General features: G+C 40.6%; 1 protein-coding gene and 1 pseudogene across 5 annotated transcripts in view; one reads left to right on the top strand and one right to left on the bottom strand.

Moving 5' to 3' along the window:
- The window catches only part of Dnajc6 (DnaJ heat shock protein family (Hsp40) member C6), a 208,100-nt gene that overhangs the window by 153,792 nt on the left and 33,669 nt on the right, over window positions 1-20,639 (bottom strand). The gene's annotated exons all lie outside the window — the stretch shown is intronic.
- LOC123460635 lies at window positions 7,711-8,643 on the top strand (annotated as a pseudogene).

The following is a 20,639-nucleotide window of genomic DNA, read 5'->3' as shown; positions in this document are numbered from 1 at the left end:
GGAAAAGGGGCAAAAAGTCATCTACATAACCATCCTAAAGGCTAGATGGAGCATACCAGATCCTAGTAGGATGTGAACAAATACTATTGGTAAAAATATGGAATAGTACTACAACCTACAAAATACTTGGCAACACTTTTTAAAATTAAAAAAACATAGATTTACCATGTAATCCAGCAATTGGAATCTTAGACATTTTTCACAGAGAAAAGACAGCTTATTTTCATACAGGAAAATATACACAGGTAGCCATAGCCTTTTTCCTAATATTTAAGAACTGAAAACCATGCATATGTCTTTCAGTGCATGAAGAGTGAAGCTATGATACAGGCATGCTATTGGTACTACTCAGTAGTAAAAAGGAATAACTACTGCCACACACAACTTTAATGACCCTCAAGGAAATTAGGCTAAATGAAAAAAAGTAAGTCTCAGAAACATTCACATTTCATGGACTCACTTTTGGAATAATTAAGAAATAGCATAATCATATAGATGAAGAATAATTACATTTGGGGGGTCTGTGGTAGTTTGAATGTGATAGTGTGACTGTATGGCCCCAGAGACTCAGGTGTTTTATTAAAATAAAAGCTTTAAACTTGGGTCTCCAGTAGCCAAGCTGGAGGAGGTGTCAGTGGAGTAGATCCTGGGTTCCAGCCCTAAGGTGTGTTTGGGGTTGGATCTTGTTATCAACCCAAATGTGTGAAGAGAGCAGTTTGAGCTCTGGTGGTATGTGCTTGCTTATGGTATTGGCTGTTGGTAGTGTCACTCTGCTTGAGTCTATGAAAGGCAGCCAGCTTCTTCCAACATTTATGGTGTTCCCCTGGATTCTGTAAGCCTGAAATAAATCCCTTCTCATAAACTGTGTCTGGTTGGATGTTTATTCCAGCAACATGGAACGGGCTACAACAGGGATATAAATTGGGGATAACGAATGGCTATAGAAAAGTAACACAAAGGAGTCCTAAGTGATGGTTTAACTAATGTCTTTATTATGGCTATTGCTATTCAAGATTATATGTATGCTAAAATTATACAGAGCTATACACATACAAACACTATGCCAAAACTGTATGTGTGTGTGTGTGAAAAGAGAGGGAGGGAGGGAGAGAGGGAGAGAGGGAGAAAATCTGGGCAGAAGTACCCTGTGGTGGTGGATAATGCTATACCCAACAGCCATAGATTGTTACAGAAAAATCCCAATGCTAGGGGTGAGATACCTCCCAGAGAGGTATTGGTCAGGGAGGCCCCTGAGAACAATCAAACAATATAGGTTATGGCCAAGGCTCTTTGTTACCCACCAGAACTACACAGTACAACACTATTGCTAAAGACACCATATGCTTTAGTTGCAGGACCTGAGAAATCAGTGGAACTGAGGAGGAATTTTCCTCTCTGCTGGCTAGCGATCATGGTGCTGGAAAGTGCTGTGAAACCTGCTGAGGAAAAAGGCCATGAACAGTCTTCACTAACAGTGGATTCTGTCAGCTACAAACGAGCCATCCAGGCGAATTGTGCCCACTACTGCAATACTTATTATCTCCTCTTAAACTTAACAAACTAGACAAGTTCCTTAATCTCTTTGAGGCTCAGTCTACTCTCTACTCTTCCCCCTCCTCTTTTTTTTTTTTTTTTTATAGACAGGGTCCTGCTCTTTAGGTCAAAGTAGCCTTGAACTTGCATCAATATATTCAACAAAATTATTCAAGAAAATTTTTCCAATCTGGCAAAAGAGAGGCCCATCCAGATACAAGAAGGTCATAGAACACCAAACAGACAGGACCAAAGAAGAAACTCTCCAAGGCACATCATAGTTAAAACTCTTAACAACGAAAACAAAGAGAAAGTGCTAAAAGCAGCAAGAGAGAAACAACTCACTACATACAAAGGCAATCCCATCAGAATTGCCTCAAACTTCTCATTGGAAATGCTGAAAGCCAGGGCCTGAAATGTGAAGCACTTCAAAGTCTAAAAAACTATGGCTTCCAACACAAACTACTACATCAAACTTTTTTTTGTGCGTGTGTGATTTTTTTTTTTGATGTAGTACCCAGCAAAAGTATCCCTCATTATAGACAGTGAAAGGAAAACTTTCCATAATGAAAGCCAGCTCTATGATTAAATGAACATAAAGCCAAACCTACAGAGAATACTCCACAGACAAAAGTCAAACAACCAATCTCAAGACCAGACAAGAAGCAGATCACAGTAACTAAAACTAGAGCAGGCTCAAAAAGGTACAAAGCACAAGAGAGCATCAAACCTCATAAAGCACCCCATCATGGCAGGGATTTAATCATACCTCACAGTTATAACCTTAAATATCAATGGTCTTAACTCAGCCATTAAAAGATCAAGTTAACAGGATGGATCAGAAAAATGGACCCTTCTATCTCCTTCCAACGCTCAGGGTCCAATGCAGAAGAGGTGGCAAAAGAATGTAAGAGCCAAAGGAAGGGTAAGACTCATTACAATGTGCTCCTCTAGACACAAGATGGCCTGGATATCCATGACCTCAAAGTACCTGACACTACCTACATAAGACCATCAGAATAGGAGGAAAAGATTATGGCATCAAAATACAAGAGAGACTGATTGAGAGGGGAAGGGATATGATGGAGAGTGGAGTTTCAAAGGGGGGAGGGGGTTACCATGAAATATTGTTCACAATCAAGTTGTTAATAAAAAAAATATTTTAAGCCTCCCCCCAAAGAAGTCTAAGACCATATAGCTTCTCAGCCAGATTCCATCAAACCTTCACTGAAGAACTGAAACCAATTTTTCTCAAACTGTTTCATATAATCAGAGAACAAGAATGCTCCCCAACTCCTTTTATGAAGCTAGCATCACCCTAATACCAAAACCAGAGAGAGAGATACAACAAGGAATGAAAATTATAACCCCATATCCCTGATGAATTTAGATGAAATGATCCTTGGAGGGTAACCAATGGTGTTCTGATTGGCTAAGAGATCTGCTCAGTGGAAACAAACCCATATCTGGAACTGGGAACCAAATCAGAATGCTATGGAGACAAAGATTATGCTCTCTAACGTCAAGCTCTCATTAGTCTTCAGCTAAATGAGGGGTACATCCATCAAAATCTCCTTAAATTAATAACACTTATCCTACTTAACCTATGCTAACTTCACTCTCTGTTGAAGAATCTGTCTTTTCCAGAAGTTAGCTAGACCCAAGGAGCTAAACCACCCCCTTACTTTCCAGAAAAGACCTAGGTGAAACCACAGAGGAATTGGGGAGATGAGCAAGAGTACTTCTTTCATGGTTAACCTAATAATCAGCACCAGGCTGAAGGAGACATACACTGAGGATATACAACACATACCAAAGCAGAAATCCAGCGGCTCCTAAGAGCTCATCACTGAAGTAGACTTAAAACACACCCATCAAGGCTCAGAAAATTTGTAGAAAAGGGGGAGGAAAGATTGGAAAAGCCACAGGCTGCGATGTCCTACCCAGAGGCATTGCCTGACCCCAATAACTGACTGCTGCTCCCACAACACAAAACTCATAACCCCATGGGGAATACCAACACCCTACTGAGGAGGGCCCCCAGCAGAATGGGAGAAAAAAGGAGGGAAAAAGTGGTACCAACACATGATGTAACCATACAAAGTTTATTCTTAGGCTGGAGAAATGGCTTAGCAGGTAAGGCACCTGCCTGTGAAGCCTACGGACTCATCTCGATTCTCCAGGTCCCACATAAACCAGATGCACAGTGACGCAAATGCACAATGTCACACATGCACACAAGGGGATGCATATGTCTGGGGTTCAAGTGGAGTGGCTGGAAGCCCTGGCACACCAATTCTCTCCCTCTCTCTCTCCCTCTCTCACATAAAAAACTGGCCAGTCTATTGAGCTTGCCTCAAAAAAAGCATGTTCTTAATTTAAAAAAAAAATAGGCCAGTGGTGGCACACGCCCTTAATCTCAGCACTTGGGAGGCAGAGGTAGGAGGATAACCATGAGTTCAATGTCACCCTGAGACCTCCAGGTGAATTCCAGGTTCAGCCTGGTCTAGAGTGAGATCTTACCTTAAAAAAAACAAAATTCTAAAAAGGGCTGGAGAGATGACTTAGTCGTTAAAGCATTTGCCTGCAAAGCCTAAGGACCCAGGTTCAATTCCCCAGCACCCACATGTGGTAGTTTCAATAAATGTCCCCCAATAGATTTAAGAGTTTTATTAAAGCTTTTTAGATTCCCATCCACCTGGGTTGAGGAGGTGTCACTGGATGGAACTTGGGGTACAGCCCTAAGGTGTGGTGGTGGATTTGAAATTTCAGTCTAAAGATATACAAAGTGTTGAGTTCTTCCTGCAATTTCTAAGTGTGTTTGTGCATGGTGTGGCTTTCACATTTTTTTGGCTTGTGTCATTTTCTTTCTTAGCTTGAACACATAAAAGTGGGCCAGCTTCTTTTGTCTTTATGGAACTTCTTCTAAAGCTTCAATAAATACCTCTTTCTCCATAACTGTGTCTCCTAAGGCTGTCTTCTGCAGAAATTAGTACCAGAATGTGGGATAAGATGAATCTGACTATGTGGATTTTGGTCTTTCATAACTTGTGTTTTGGAGAAATGGTCATAGACTTAATGCTTACAACTGAAGATGCCTTCTGGAGTGGTAAGGCAAGTATTATGGACTGATGAGAGTTGAAAATGCTAAGTGCAGAGAAAATAGGACTTGGAGGCTTGGCTTATAAAGATTCTAACCAGAAGGAAAGACTACAGAGGACTTTGTTCAAAGTGGGCTATGGGCATAAGGGCTGGCTATGTTCTGTTCAGGACCAGAGAAGTTGATCAAGGTTAAATTTGTAACGAACTGATAAGCATGGCTAAAGATATTGGACTGAAGGATTTAAAATTTTACATTAGAAAACTCAAACATGTTAAAATTACAGGCACTGAGGGCTGGAGAAATGGCTCAGTGGTTAAGGCATTTGCCTATGAAGCCAAAGGACCCTGGTGCAATTCCCCAGGACTCACGTATGCCAGATGTACAAAGGGCACATGCACCTGGAGTTCATTTGCAATGGCCAGAGACCCTGGAATGCCCATTCTCTCTCTGTCTCTCTCTTCTTGCAAATAAACAAATTAAAAAAAAAAAAACCTTAACAAAAATATGGGCACTGAAACTGGTTTGAGGTTACTGAAGCTGCTACTGTCAAACACATTAACATCTAAAGTGCAAGATTAAAGGTCACACGCACATGCCCCCTAGGTGGTGCTTGAGTCTGGAGTTCGATTGCGGTGGCTGAGACCCCGGCACACCAATTCTCTCTTTCATGCACATGCACTTTCTCTTAGGAAAAAATGGAGAAGGTGCCTGACAGGAAAGACTATGATAAAAATTCAACCTTTTGGAAAAGAGTTGACTGGAGAGAAGAAACCTGTTTTCCAACTTCATGATACATTCCATCCCTGAATTAAGAATATGGCTGTGTCAAGCCGGGCGTGGCGGCGCATGCCTTTAATCCCAGCACTCAGAAGGCAGAGGTAGGAGGATCGCCATAAGTTCTAGGCCACCCTGAGACTCCATAGTGAATTCCAGGTCAGCCTAGTCTAGAGTGAGACCCTACCTTGAAAAACCAAAAAAAAAAAAAGAATATGGCTGTGTCCTCACACCTGGTATTGGTTTCAGAAGTATGAAAAACACATGGTGTAGTCATGAATTACATACAGTTCCAGGAGTCACTGCTTACATGTGGCATGAGGCAAGTCATGATGGCCCTGATAGGCTGGAAGAGCCTTTGGAAAATAGACCACAGTTTACATAGAGACTCAAGGATGTTTTGGATATACCATGACTGTACAAGGGCTACCATGGAACACACTGTTGTCCTAGGATGGAAGGTTTCTCTGGCTACTCTGCCCAGCTTCAGGGACAAATGAGAAAATCCAGAGACTGTCTAGTCACTGGTTATGATATTGGATTTGAACTGCAGAAGTTTGATGTTTGCTTGTAGTTGTTGTTTGCATTATTGTAGTCTATCTCTGTTATGCCTTATACCAGTTTAAAATGTTTACTCTGCTCCTTTATATGTTGAAAGTATATAACTTGCTTGATTTTATAGGACTCACAGCTACGAGACAATCTTAAATCTCATAGGAGATGTGGGACTTTGGGATTATCCAAAGTTGGTAAAGACTGTGGAAACCTTTTTTTGGGGGGGTGGTTTTGAGGTAGGGTCTCACTCTAGCCCAGGCTGACCTGGAATTCACTACGGAATCCAGGGTGGCCTCGAACTCATGGCAATCCTCCTACCTCTGCCTCCCGAGTGCTGGGATTAAAGGCGTGCGCCACCACGCCCAGCTTCAGAAGCCTTTAAATATGGACTGAATACAATTTACAATGTAAGATGGTTATGAATCTATTGGGGGCCAGGAGCAAAATGTGGTAGTTTGAATAAATGTCTCCCAATAGATTCAGGAGTTTTATTAAAGCTTTGTAAGTTTACAGCCACCTGGGTGGAGGAAGTATCACTGGTCAGATCTTAGGGTCCAGCCCTAAGGTGTGGTGGTGGATTTGAAATTCCAGTCTGAAAAGATATACAAAGTGCTAAATTCCACCTGGAATTCCTAAGTGTTCTTGTGTATGGTGTGGCTTTGGGGATTTGTTGGCTTGTGGCCTTTTCTCTCTCTGCTTAGGCCTATAAAAGCAGGCCAGCTTCTTCTGCCATTACGGAACTTTCCCTAGATCTGTAAGCTTCAGAAAATATCCCTTCCTCCATAACCTGCCTGGTTTGAAAGTTCATCTCGGTGACCTAAAGCTGTTGACTACACCATACAAGCCACATGCACAAGGTGGCACATGCATCTGGAGTTTGTTTGCAATAGCCCATTCATTCTCTCTCTCTGTCTGTCTTTCTCTGACTTTCTCTCTCTCTCTCTCACTCACTTGCTAATAAATAAATATTTAATTAAAAACCAAAAAGTAAAGAAATTAAATATCAATAACAATAAAATAAAGTATCCAATTTATAAGATTCAATGAAGAATATCAATAATTTGGTAATAACAATGTTTATTGCTAACATTCTAATATTTATTAATATTTCTTTATTAAATTTTTAGTGTGTTTTAATATTGAAATTCTGGATTCCAAAGCCAGATATACTCTCACTATATCCTGCATAGGCCAAGTCTCGTAGCAGAGGCAGAAGGAGAGAACAACCACTGGTTTTTCTTCTTACCCTACCTTGTCCCATTTAGGACAAGTCCCTCCAAGAAGGACCTCTCTTGAGGGTCTACTTTTAGCTTTATTCCCATATTTTCTCTTTTAACTCATAACCGAAGGGGTCACAACTGCTCTCTGCTACCACCCACGCAACTTGGAAAAAGTAGTCTAAATTTAGACAATGCAAGACCAAACTAAAAATGGCTTTAAAAGAAACAAATATACTTTGTCCTAGGCTTGTTGGATTTCACAGGTACAAATTTCTCTCTTTTAAGCATATGTGATCCAATGATTCATAGGTAATGATTTTTTAAAAAGCTGCCAAGTTTGCATGAGATAAAAGAAAAAGTGTCTGCTTTCAAATGGCCCAGAAGAGGATGGAGACAGACGGAAAAAATAGGAGTGAGGTGCTGACTCACAGAAGTCCCCACATTTGTGCATGCTGGATACCCCCTTCCACACATATACACACACTTTCTGATTAATAAGTAAAAAAAAGCTTCTTCCTCGGGAAAACACCAAATGGCGGATGACGCCGGTGCAGCGGGAGGGCCCGGAGGACCCGGGCCCGGGCCTGGGAGGCCGCCCGGCTTCCCTAGAGGTTTAGGCAGTGGTCTCCGGGGTCGAGGTCGTGGGTGTGGCCGTGGTCGGGGCCAGGCCGCGGGGCTCTTGGAGGCAAAGCCGAAGACAAGGAGTGGATCCCCATGACTAAGCTGGGACGCCTGGTCAAAGACATGAAGATCAAATCCCTGGAGGAGATCTATCTATTCTCCCTGCCCATCAAGGAGTCTGAGATTATTGATTTCTTCTTGGGCGCGTCCCTTAAGGCTGAGGTTTTGAAGATCATGCCAGTGCAAAAGCAGACTCGCGCTGGTCAGCGTACCAGGTTCAAGGCTTTTGTCGCCATTGGGGACTACAACAGTCACGTCGGCCTGGGTGTCAAGTGCTCTACGGAGGTAGCCACTGCCATCCGAGGGGCCATCATCTTGGCCAAGCTCTCCACTGTGCCTGTCCAGAGAGGCTACTGGGGGAACAAGATCGGCAAGCCCCACACAGTCCCCTGTAAAGTGACAGGCCGCTGTGGTTCTGTGCTGGTGCGCCTTATCCCTGCCCCTAGGGGCACTGGCATTGTCTCTGCCCCCGAGCCCAAGAAGCTGCTGCTGATGGCTGGTATTGATGACTGCTACACTTCAGCCAGGGGCTGCACTGCCACCCTGGGCAACGTTGCTAAGGCCACTTTTGACGCCATCTCTAAGACCTACAGCTATTTGGCCCCTCACCTCTGGAAAGAGACTGTGTTCACCAAGTCTCCTTACCAGGAATTCACTGGCCATCTTGTGAAAACCCACACCAGAGTCTCAGTGCAGAGGACCCAGGCTCCAGCTGTGGCTACCACATAAGGGTTTTATACAGAAAAAAAATAAAAGTGGATTAAGCCTGCTTAAAAAAAAAAAAAAAAAAAAGGGCTTGAGGGATGGCTTAGCCGTCAAGGCGTTTGCCTGCAAAGCCAAAGGACCCAGGTTCAATTCTCAAGGACCCACATTGGCCAGATGCACAAGGGGGCCCATGTATCTGGAGTTTGTTTACAGTGGCTAGAGGCCTTGGCGCACCCATTCATTCCTTCCCTCTCCCTTACTCCCTCCCCCCCCTCCCTACATACCTCTTTCTCTGTCAAATAAATAAATAAGTAAATAAGTAAGAGAGAACCAGAAGTCAGAGGCCTGAGTGCCTAGATATTAGACACCCCCCAATCCCCAGGCAATATCTCCTCCCTAAGTCCATAAAATAAAACTGATTTTATCAATGACTCACAAGCATTTTTTTGTCCTTGATGTATTTTTTTAATATTGAACATTACGCAGATACTGTGGCTCCGGCCTGCAATCATAGCACTCAGAGTGCAGAGGCAGAGGATCACTACCTGCTTGAGGCCACCTCTTTCATGTAATGAGCTCTTGGCCAGCTAAGGTTTCATAGCAAGACCTTATCTCCAAAGAAATTAAAAAATACAACATTCAAATGTTAACTTAGAAAAAATTTAACCGATGCACTGAACAGTGAAACAACCATGCATTAGTTCAATGAGCTTCCATAAACCTATGGCACTTAGGAAAGTGGCCATGAGACCTCCGGTTAAGATGGCAGCGCAGGTACTACGCCAAAGTAGACTAGAGGGGAAAAAGCAAAAAAAAAAAAACTCAGCAAAATACACACTTTTACTAAAAAGTGAGGTGTATAGGAAATTGAAAGGTCAGCAGAGAAGGAGAGACTCAGAACATCCAGGGCCCACAAGGGCCAACAGAACCAGCTCTGGCAGGTCCGCCTACCACAGCAGCAGCGGCAGACCACAAGAAAGCCGCCAGGCTCAGCTTGAGCCACAGGAAAAGCCAGGTGAGGAGATTTTCCACTCACACAGGAGCTCTCTGCAAAATCAAGAAATGTGAAGGGACAGCGGCAGTGAACAAGGGGGGAGCAGATCACAAGGGAGAAGAACACGTGGAACAGCAAGAGAACTAGAGCAGCACTGGCTCCCTTTCTCCCCCATCACCTGTGCCCAGCTCCAGCGAATAGAGCAGCGGTCCAGGGACCTGGCCACGCCTACTTGAACCTACAGCGGGACCCAAGCAGGAGCACAGGTAATAGGGATTACACCACGGAAGGGTCTCACCTGGTCACAAGCTGACTTAGAACCCTCAACAGATCAGAAGTCTTAAACTCCTTGTCAGGATTAAGGGTGTGGGTGAGGCACCACAGTTAGACAGTTAGAGGATCTGGATGTCATAATACCTATTCTTGGATAAATACTCTGAGCTGTTTTTCATTGAAAGTGTACATTGTTTAGTTAAATTTTAGAATCTGCCTGTGTTTTGTTCCTCTTAGCCTACTTGAATACTCTCATAGCAAGCAAACCCAACACCTAGGGTCACTTGTGTAGATACTCTGAGAGTCTTGAGAGTTACACTTAATGCCTTAAGCTCCTAACCTGAACTTATATAACATCATATTGTTGATGCATCTAATAATACCCAGCTAACTAGAAAATCCAATCATTAAATAATCCAGGATACAAAAATATATACACATTATAACACAAGAAACACCAAAAATCAAGACAATATAAATCCACCAAAAAGTATTAATGCATCAGAAATGACCTCCACTGATAACGAGTTAGAGGAAATGCCTGAGAAAGATTTCAAAAGAATGATTATAAATATGTTCAAAGAAGTCAAAGAAGAAATCAAAGGCATGACAAAGGAAATCAAAGGAATCAAAGAAAACACAGGACACAAATTTAATGAAATAAAGAGGTCAATACTAGACATAAATAAGGAAATAGAAATAATAAAGAAAAACCAGTCAGAATTACTAGCAATGAAGAACACAGTCAATGATATAAAACCTTTCTAGAAAATCTCACCAGTAGAATGGATGAAGGAGAGGACAGAATACCTAAGCTAGAAGACCAGGTGGCAGATCTAATACAGTCCAGCAAAGAGAAAGACAAACTAATAGAAAAGTATGAGTGGGAATTTCAAGATATTTGGGACACTATGAAAAGATCAAACATAAGAACTCAGGGCATAGTAGAAGGAGAAGAATTTCACTCCAAAGGCATAGTAGGCATCTTCAACAAAATCATAGAAGAAAACTTCCCCCAAATTGGGAAAGAGGTGCCAATGCAGATACAGGAATTCTTTAGAACACCAGCCAGACAAAACCTGGAAAGAACCTCTCCTCGCCATATTATAATCAAACTACCAAACACATAAACCAAAAAAAAAAAAAATTATTGAAAGCACTCAGAGAAAAAAATCAAGTTACCTACAAAGGCAAGCCTATCAGGATTACAGTAGATTACTCAACACAAACTTTAAAAGCCAGAAGGGCTTGAGTATTCCAAGTCCTGAAAGATAACAACTGTCAACAAAGGTCACTTTATTCTGCAAAACTATACATTCAAATAAATGGAGAAATAAGGTCATGCCATGAAAAAAGCAAGCTAAAGGAGTATTTGAAGACAGAACCAACTCTACAGAAAATACTTGAAAGAATCCTCCATGCTAAAGAAAAAGAAAAGCACACATATAAGGAACTGGGGAAAAACAAACAATACTCAAATACTAGTTAATACAAGAGAGCAAAGGTAAAAGGGGAAGAACTACAAAAAATGGCAAAAATGAATACACACCTTTCAAGATTATCTCTTAATGTCAACGGCCTCAATGCCCCAACCAAAAGGCATAGGTTCGCAGACTGGGTTATAAAGCAGGATCCTTCAATTTGTTCCCTCCAAGAAACCCACCTTTCTAGAAATCATGGACACTATCTTAGGGTGAAAAGTTGGAAAACAGTGTTTCAAGCAAATGGATCTTGAAAACAAGCAGGGGTTGCTATCCTAATATCTGATAAGGTAGACTTCAGTCCAACATTAGTTAAGAAACTTAAGGAAGGTCACTTTATATTGATTAAAGGCACCCTCCAACAGGAGGACATTTCAATCCTAAACATATCTTCACCTGACATGGGGGCTCCCAAAGTCATCAAACAAACGCTATTAGAACTAAGGTCACAGATAACACCAAACACAGTGGTACTGGGTGACTTCAACACCCCACTGTCATATAATTTGACAGGTCATCCCGGGAAAAAATAGAGAGGCATCTGGACTAAATGATGTCAAATAAGGAATGGACCTTACTGATATCTACAGGACATTTCATCCAAATGCTGAGGAATATACATTCTTTTCAGCAATACATGGAACATTCTCTAAAATAGACCATATACTAGGACACAAAGCAAATGTTAACAAATACAGGAAAGTTGAAATAATTCCTTGCATTCTATCTGACCACAATGGAATCAAACTACAAATGGATAAAAGAAAGGCTATAAAGCATACACAAAATCATGGAAATTAAACAAAACACTACTAAATGATGATTGGGTCAATGAAAAAAAATCAAGAAGGAAATCAAAAAATTTATAGAGTCAAATGATAATGAGAACACAACATACCAAAATCTCTGGGACACAATGAAGGCAGTCGTAAGACATAAATTTACAGCTTTAAGTGCCTATATTAAGAAATTAGAGGGCTGGAGAGATGGGTTAGTGTTTAAGTGCTTGCCTGTGAAGGCTAAGGACCCCAGTTCAAGGTTCGATTCCCCAAGACCCACATATGCCAGATGCACAAGGGGGCGCATGCGTCTGGAGTTCATTTGTAGTGGCTGGAGGCCCTGGCATGCCCATTCTCTCTCTCTCTCTTTTTCTCTCTCCCTCTCTCTCTCGCTCGCTCTCTCTCTTTCTCCTTGTCGCTTTCAAGTAAATAAATAAAAATAAACATTTTTTTAAAAAAAAATGAAATTAGAAAGGTCACAAGTAAATGACCTAAAGCTTCACCTTAAAGCCTTGAAAAAGAAGAACAAGGCAAACCAAAACTCAGTAGAGGGGGAGAAATAATAAAGATTAGGGCAGAAATTAATGAAAGAGAAACAAAAGACAAAAAAACAATCCAAAGAATCAATGAAACAAAGAGTTGGTTCTTTGAAAGGATAAACAAGATTGATAAACCCTTAGCAAATCTGATGAAAAGAGAGAAGAGACACAAATTAATAAAATTAGAGATGAAAAAGGTAACATCACAACAGATGCCAGAGAAATTCAAAAAATCATAAAGACATACTATAAAAACATATACTCCACAAAGTAGGAAAATCTGAAAGAAGTGGATGATTTCCTTCATTTACATGACCTACCTAAATTAATTCAAGATGAGATTAATCACTTAATTAGACCTATAACAAGCATGGAGATCCAAGTACTTATCAAAAATCTCCCAAGCCGGGCGTGGTGACACACGCCTTTAATCCCAGCACTCGGGAGACAGAGGTAGGAGGATCGCCATGAGTTCGAGGCCACCCTGAGACTCCATAGAGAATTCCAGGTCAGCCTGAACTAGAGTGAGACCCTACCTCAAAAAAAAAAAAACACTCCCAACTAAAAACTGTCAAGGCCCAAATGGATTCACTGCCGACTTTTACCAGACCTCCAGGAAAGAACTAACGCCATTGCTTCTTAAAGTAATCCTTAAAATAGAAAAGGAAGGAATCCCATCAACTTCCTTCTATGAAGCCAGCATCACCATGATAGAACAAAAAAAGAGAGTTAGACACCAATCTCTCTCATGTACATAGACAGAAAAATTCTCAACAACATGTTGGCAAACAGAATACAAGAATATATCAGAAAAATCATTCACCCTGACCAAGTAGGCTTTATCCCAGAGATACAGGGATGGTTCAACATACACAAATCAATAGATATAATACATTATATAAATGGACTGAAATCATATGATCATCTCATTAGATGCGGAGAAAGCATTTGACAAAATCCAACATCCCTTCATGATAAAAGTCCTACGGAGACTAGGAAGAGAAAGAACATACCTCAATATAATAAAAGCTATTTATGATAAGCCTACAGCCAACATATTACTAAATGGGGAAAAACTGGAAGCTTTCCCACTCAAATCAGGAACAAGACAAGGGTGTCCACTGTCCCCACTTTTATTTAATATAGTACTGGATGTCTTAGCCATAGCAATAAGGCAAGAGACACACAGAAAAGGGATACAAATTGGGAAGGAAGAGATCAAGTTATCATTATTTGCAGATGACATGATTCTATATACAAAGGACCCTAAAGACTCTACTAGCAAACTGTTAGAGCTGGTGAAAACCTAAAGCCATGTAGCAGGATACAAATTATATATACAGAAATCAGTAGCATTCCTATATGCTAACAACAAAAACACAGAGGATGAAATCAGAGAATCACTCCCATTCACAATTGCATCAAAGAAAATAAAGTACCTTGGAATAAACCTAACCAAGGAAGTAAAGGATCTCTACAATGAAAACTATAAAACACTCAAGCTAAAAGTTGCAGAAGACACTAAGAAATATAAAAACATCCCTTGTTTCTGGATTGGAAGAATCAATATTGTGAAAATGGCAATCCTACCAAAAGCAATCTACACATTTAATGCAATCCCCATCAAAATTCCAGAGGCATTCTTCAGAGAAACAGAAAAAAACAATCCAAAAATTCACTTAGAATCACAAAAAACCTCAAATATCTAAAATAACACTGAAAAACAAAAACAAGGTGGGAGATATCACCATACCTGATTTTAACCTATACTACAGAGCTATAGTAACAAAAACAGCATGGTACTGGCACAAAAACAAGCATGTAGATCAATGGAACAGAATAGAGGACCCAGATATAAGTCCAGGTAGCCATAGCCACCGGATATTTGATAAAAATGTCAAAAATATTCATTGGAGAAAAGACAGCCTCTTCAGCAAATGGTGTTGGGAAAACTGCATATGTACCTGTTGAAGAATGAAAATAGATTCTTCTCTCTCTCTCCATGCACAAGAACTAAATCCAAATGGACTAAAGACCTTAACATTAGACCTGAAACTCTGAAACTGCTAGAAGAAAAAGTAGGGGAAACCCTTCAACATATTGGTCTTGGCAAAGACTTTCTGAATATAACTCCAATTGCTCAGGCAATAAAACCACAGATTAACCACTGGGACCTCATGGAATTACAAATATTTTGTACTGCAAAGTACACTGTGAATAAAGCAAAGAGGTAGGGCTGGAGAGATGGCTTAGTGGTTAAGCGCTCGCCTGTGAAGCCTATGGACCCCGGTTCGAGGCTCGGTTCCCCAGGTCCCACGTTAGCCAGATGCACAAGGGGGCGCACGCGTCTGGAGTTCGTTTGCAGAGGCTGGAAGCCTTGGCGCGCCCATTCTCTCTCTCTCCCTCTATCTGTCTTTCTCTCTGTGTCTGTCACTCTCAAATAAATAAATATAAAATGAACAAAAAAATATTAAAAAATAAATAAATAAATAAAGCAAAGAGGCAACCTACAGAATGGGAAAAAATCTTTGCCAGTCACTTTGGGTGAAAAGGCCCAAAGTGAGGTCAGGGGAAGAGACTGAGTAAAGAAAAGGTGGAGGGAGGGCTTATCAAAAATATCTGATAAAGGATTAATATCTAGGATATACAAAGAACTCAAAAAGCTAAGTAATAAGGAATCAAACAAGCCAATTAACCATGGGCTATGGAGGTAAATAAAGAGTTCTCAAAAGAAGAAATAGAGATGGCGTATAAGCATCTAAAAAAAATGTTCTACATCCCTAGTCATCAGGGAAATGCAGATTAAAACTACACTGAGATTCCATCTCACTCCTGTCAGATTGGCTATCATAATGAAAACAAATGATCATAAATGATGGCAGGGTTGTGGAAAAAGAGGAACCCTTCTACACTGTTGGTGGGAATGCAATCTGGTCCAGCCACTGTGGAAATCAGTGTGGAGGTTCCAAAGACAGCTAAAGATTGATCTACCATATGACCCAGCTATAGCACTCCTAGACATATATCCTAAGGACTCATCTCATTTCCTTAGAAGTATGTGCTCAACCATGTTTATTGCTGCTCAATTTAGAATAGCCGGGAAATGGAACCAGCCTAGATGTCCCTCAACTGATGAGTGGATAATGAAGATGTGGCACATTTATAAAATGGAGTTCTACTCAGAGGTAAAGAAAAATGAAGTTATGAAATTTGCAGGTAAATGGATGGATCTGGAAAGGATTACACTAAGTGAGGTAACCCAGGCCCAGAAAGCCAAGCGCCGCATGTTCTCCCTCATATGTGGATCCTAGCTACAGATGATTGGGCTTCTGTGTGAGAAGGAAAACACTCAGGCCAGTAAATTAAAAAGGAGACAAAAAGGGAAGAGGAAGGAAGGGAGGAGGGTACTTAATGTATATATGTAAATAGAAAAATAGATTAATGGGAGTGAAAGCCCCAAAGTGAGGTCAGGGGAAGAGACTGAATAAAGGAAAGGTGGAGGGAGGGATAATCAAAGTCTAAGAGGATGCAAACAAATCATGTGGAATCCTCCAGTTTCCAACAATGGAACACTCAGGAGTGATAGATCGTTGTTAGAAAATTTTCAGCACCAGGGATGGGATATTTCCAGTCAGTTGTTGGCCAGGAAAGTCCCTGATGCCCCCAAAACATTATAGGCCATTGCCGACGCCCTTGGTTTCCCACCAGGAATAGATGGTAAGACCCTATTGCTGAAGATTCCACATACTTGGTCTGCAAGGCCACTGAGAAATCCTGCTGGAACTGAGCTGATAACCTCCCCCATGTAGACCAGCTGACAGAAAGCTGGAAGAAGCCATTCTATATGTAGTTCAATGGGAGAAAGAGATACCACCAGTGGAGATACTCAACAGTGGACACTGCAAGCCTTATAATTGGCCAGCCAGGCCAAATGAGCCAACGGGTGCAATAGTGGCACGTCTGTTATGGTGGAATCCAACTGCCCTCCAATTGGACTGGAGGCCCACTCCATGGGGGGGTGGAATATATCCTTGATACTGAAAACTTAAAACAGGGTTAGTCATGAGTCCTAGGGGTATAACATCTGCTGATGTCTGGAAAAATGTATATACTATGCTAATCAAACTGCACAGTAAGCACTTCTCTTAATTATACCTTTATATTAATGCTACTCTCACTTTGGGTAGAGAATCTTCTCTTTTCAGATGGCAGTGACCTTGGGATGACTCAGAATGTGTCAAAGTGCTGGAAGGAAGTGACTGGAGTACTAAGTAACATCTCGATGACACCTTCCAAGGCCCAGGTTCTAATGCTTCTCTTTTTCAGATGAGAACTAGACTTGAGGAGATAAATGATCCAGCGCACTCCACCCTGGCCCTAGCTGAAAACTCAGAGGAATGGGGGAAATGAGCAAGAGTGCTGCTTTCTTAGTTAAGCTGACATCAGCACAAGGGTGATGGAGAAAGATACTGAGGACATTCAACACCTACCAAACCAGAGATCCAGATGCTCTTAGAGTGCCCATCACTGGAGTAGACTTAAAATGCTCCCAATATGGCTCAGGGAATTTTGCGAAGAGAGTGTAGAAAGATTGTTAGAGCCATAAGTTAGGACATTTTGCCCAGAGACATTGCTTCTCCCCTCCCCCCCCGCCACCAACCACAATGCATAACCCATAATCCCCATCGGGTTGACCCAAAGATGAAGACCTATTCAGAAAAGGGGCAAGGAGGAGGGAAAGGATGATACCAAAATGTGATGTTTACATACAAAATATGTCCACATCCAATAATATAAATAAATAAATGACTTTTTTGAAGTGCCAGTGTTTTTTGGTTGAATTTTTTTTTCTTTTTTTGGTTTTTCACGGTAGGGTCTCACTGTAGCCCAGGCTAACCTCCAATTCACTATGTAGTTTCTCAGGCTGGCCTCGATACACCACCATGCCCAGATTTTCTTTTTTTTTCGGTGTGTGTGAATGCAGTTCATTTGCAGTGGCTAGAGGCCCTGGCACACACATGCTCTTTCACTCTTTCTGCATCTTTCTCTGTCGCTCTCTGCTTCACATAATAAATAAATAAAATATTAACTTCTTTAAAAAATAAAAAGAAGAAAAATGACAGACACCAGGCTTGGGGAGATGGCTTGAGGATAAGGATGCTTAATGCAACTATGAGGGCCTGAGTTCAGTCTCAGAGTCCCAAAATGGGGAAAAAAAAAAAAGACATGGCTATGTATGCCTGTAACCACAGGCCTAGGGGTTGTGATTCGGTGATCAAGATGGCAGAAGCTTTGGTGCTTTGTGATCAATGAGTATGGCTAAAAATACAGCAACTCACCAAAGGAAGACTACGACTGTGTACAATGCAATCTCACTGACACAAAATGGCCTGGATATCCATGACATCACAATGCCTGGTACTACTTACACAAAACCCTCAAAATAAGAGGAAAAGACACCTCATCACTGAAGCACACCAAAAATGAACTCAATATGGCTCAGGGAAATTTTGCAGAATAGGGAGCAGAAAGAATGTCAGAACCACATGTTGGGTCATGATATGCAGAGACATTTATCCTACCCATAATTGTGGGCTAACTCCAGAATGCATAACCCATATACTTTAACAAGGAGGGGCCAAGGGGAGGGGTATGTCACGGATGAGACTAATAAGGGTACCAAACTGACTGTATTCGCTGAGTACAAAACTAATGAATAAAATTTTTAAAAAAAATAGGAGGAAAAGATGATGACATCAAAATAAAAGAGAGACGAATTAAGAGGGAGACATATTATGGAAAGTAGGTGTGTAAAGAGGAAAGTGATGGAGAGGAGGGAATTTACATGGTCTATGGTCTATAAATACGGAAGTTGTCTATAAGAAATAATGCTTGGTATTTTATTCCACTCAGCCTACGTGAATACTCCCATAGGAGGGAAACTCAAACCCTAGGAGCACCTCTGTAGAAAAGAAAAAAAAAAGCAGAATCCTACAATTTGTTGTCTCCAAGAAACCCACCTTTCTACAAAGGATAGACATTATCTTAGGTTGAAAGGTTGGAAGACGGTGTTTCAAGCAAATGGGCCTAGAAAACAAGCAGGGGTTGCTATTCTAATATCTGACAAGGTAGACTTTAGTCCAACGTTAGTCAAGAAAGATAAGGAAGGACACTTTATATTGATTAAGGGCACACTCCAGCAGAAGGACATTACAATCCTAAACATATATGCAGCTAACATGGTGGCTCCAAAATTCATCAAACAAAGACTATTAGAACTAAGGTCACAGATAACACCAAACACAGTGGTACTGAGTGACTTCAACACCCCACTCTCATCAATTGACATGTCATCTCAGGAAAAAATAAACAGACAGGCATCTGGACTAAATGAGGTCATAGAAGGAATGGACCTTACTGATATCTACAGGACATTTCATCCAAAGGCTGCCGAATATACATTCTTTTCAGCAGCACATGGAACATTCTCTAAAATAGATCATATATTAGGACACAAAGCAAAACTTAACAAATTCAGGAAAATTGAAATAATTCCTTGCATTTTTTCTGCCCACAATGGAATTAAACTACAAATCAGTAGCAAAAGGCTATAGAGCATACACAAAATCATGGAAACTAAACAATACACTACTAAATGATGAATGGGTCAAGGAAGAAATCAAGAAGGAAATCAAAAAAATTATAGAGACAAACAATAATGAGAACACAACATATCAAAATCTCTGGGACACAATGAAGGCAGTTCTAAGAGGTAAATTTATACCCTTAAGTGCCTATATTAAGAAACTAGAAAGGTCACAAGTAAACAACCTAATGCTTCACCTTAATGCCTTGGAAAAAGAAGAACAAGGCACACCAAAAAGCAGTAGGTGGGAAGAAATAATACAGATTAGGGCAGATATTCATGAAATAGAAACAAAAAAACAATCCAAAGCATTAATGAAACAAAGAGTTGGTTCTTTGAAAGGATAAACAAGATTGTTAAACTCTTAGAAAATCTGACCAAAAGAAAGAGAGAAGAGACAGAAATTAATAAAATCAGAGATGAACAAAGTAACATCACAACAGATTCCAGAGAAATTCAAAAAATCATAGGGACATACTATAAAAGCATATACCTCCCAAAGTATGAAAATCTGAAAGAAATGGAAGATTTCCTTGATTTATATGACCTACCTAAATTAAGTCAAAATGAGATTAATCACTTAAATAGACCTATTACAAACATGGAGATCCAAACAGTTATCAATAATCTCCCAACTAAAAAAAGCCCAGGCCCAGATGGATTCACTGCTGAATATTACCAGATGTTTAAGGAAGAACTAACACCATTGCTTTTTAAGCTTTTCCAGGAAATATAAAAAGAAGGAATTCTACCAAACGCCTTCTATGAGGCCAGCATCACCCTGTTACCAAAACCAGGCAAAGATAGAACCACAAAAGAAAATTACAGACCAATCTCCCTCATGAACATAGATGTAAAAATTCTCAACAAAATATTGGCAAACAGAATACAAGAGTATATCAAAAAGATCATTCACCCTGACCAAGTAGACTTTATCGCAGAGATGCAGGGATGGTTCAATATATGCAAATCCATAAATGTAATACATTATATAAATGGGTTGAAGGACAAAAATCACACGATCATCTCATTAGATGCAGAGAAAGCATTTGACAAAATCCAACATCCTTTCATGATAAAAGTCCTACAGAGACTGGGAATAGATGGAACATATCTCAATATAATAAAAGCTATTATTTATGACAAGCCTGCAGCCAACATATTACTAAATGGGGAAAAACTGGAAGCTTTTCCACTAAAATCAGGAACAAGACAAGAGTGTCCACTGTCCCCACTTTTATTTAATATAGTTCTGGAAGTGTTAAAAGGCAAGAGACAAACATAAAAGGGATACAAATTGGAAAGGAAGAGATCAAGTTATCATTATTTGCAGATGTCATGATTCTATACATAAAG

This window comes from Jaculus jaculus, chromosome 5, assembly GCF_020740685.1.
Source record: "Jaculus jaculus isolate mJacJac1 chromosome 5, mJacJac1.mat.Y.cur, whole genome shotgun sequence".
Lineage (NCBI taxonomy): Eukaryota > Metazoa > Chordata > Mammalia > Rodentia > Dipodidae > Jaculus > Jaculus jaculus.
The sequence above is the reverse complement of the archived record's forward strand: the minus strand, read 5'-3'. Positions and strand labels throughout refer to the sequence as shown.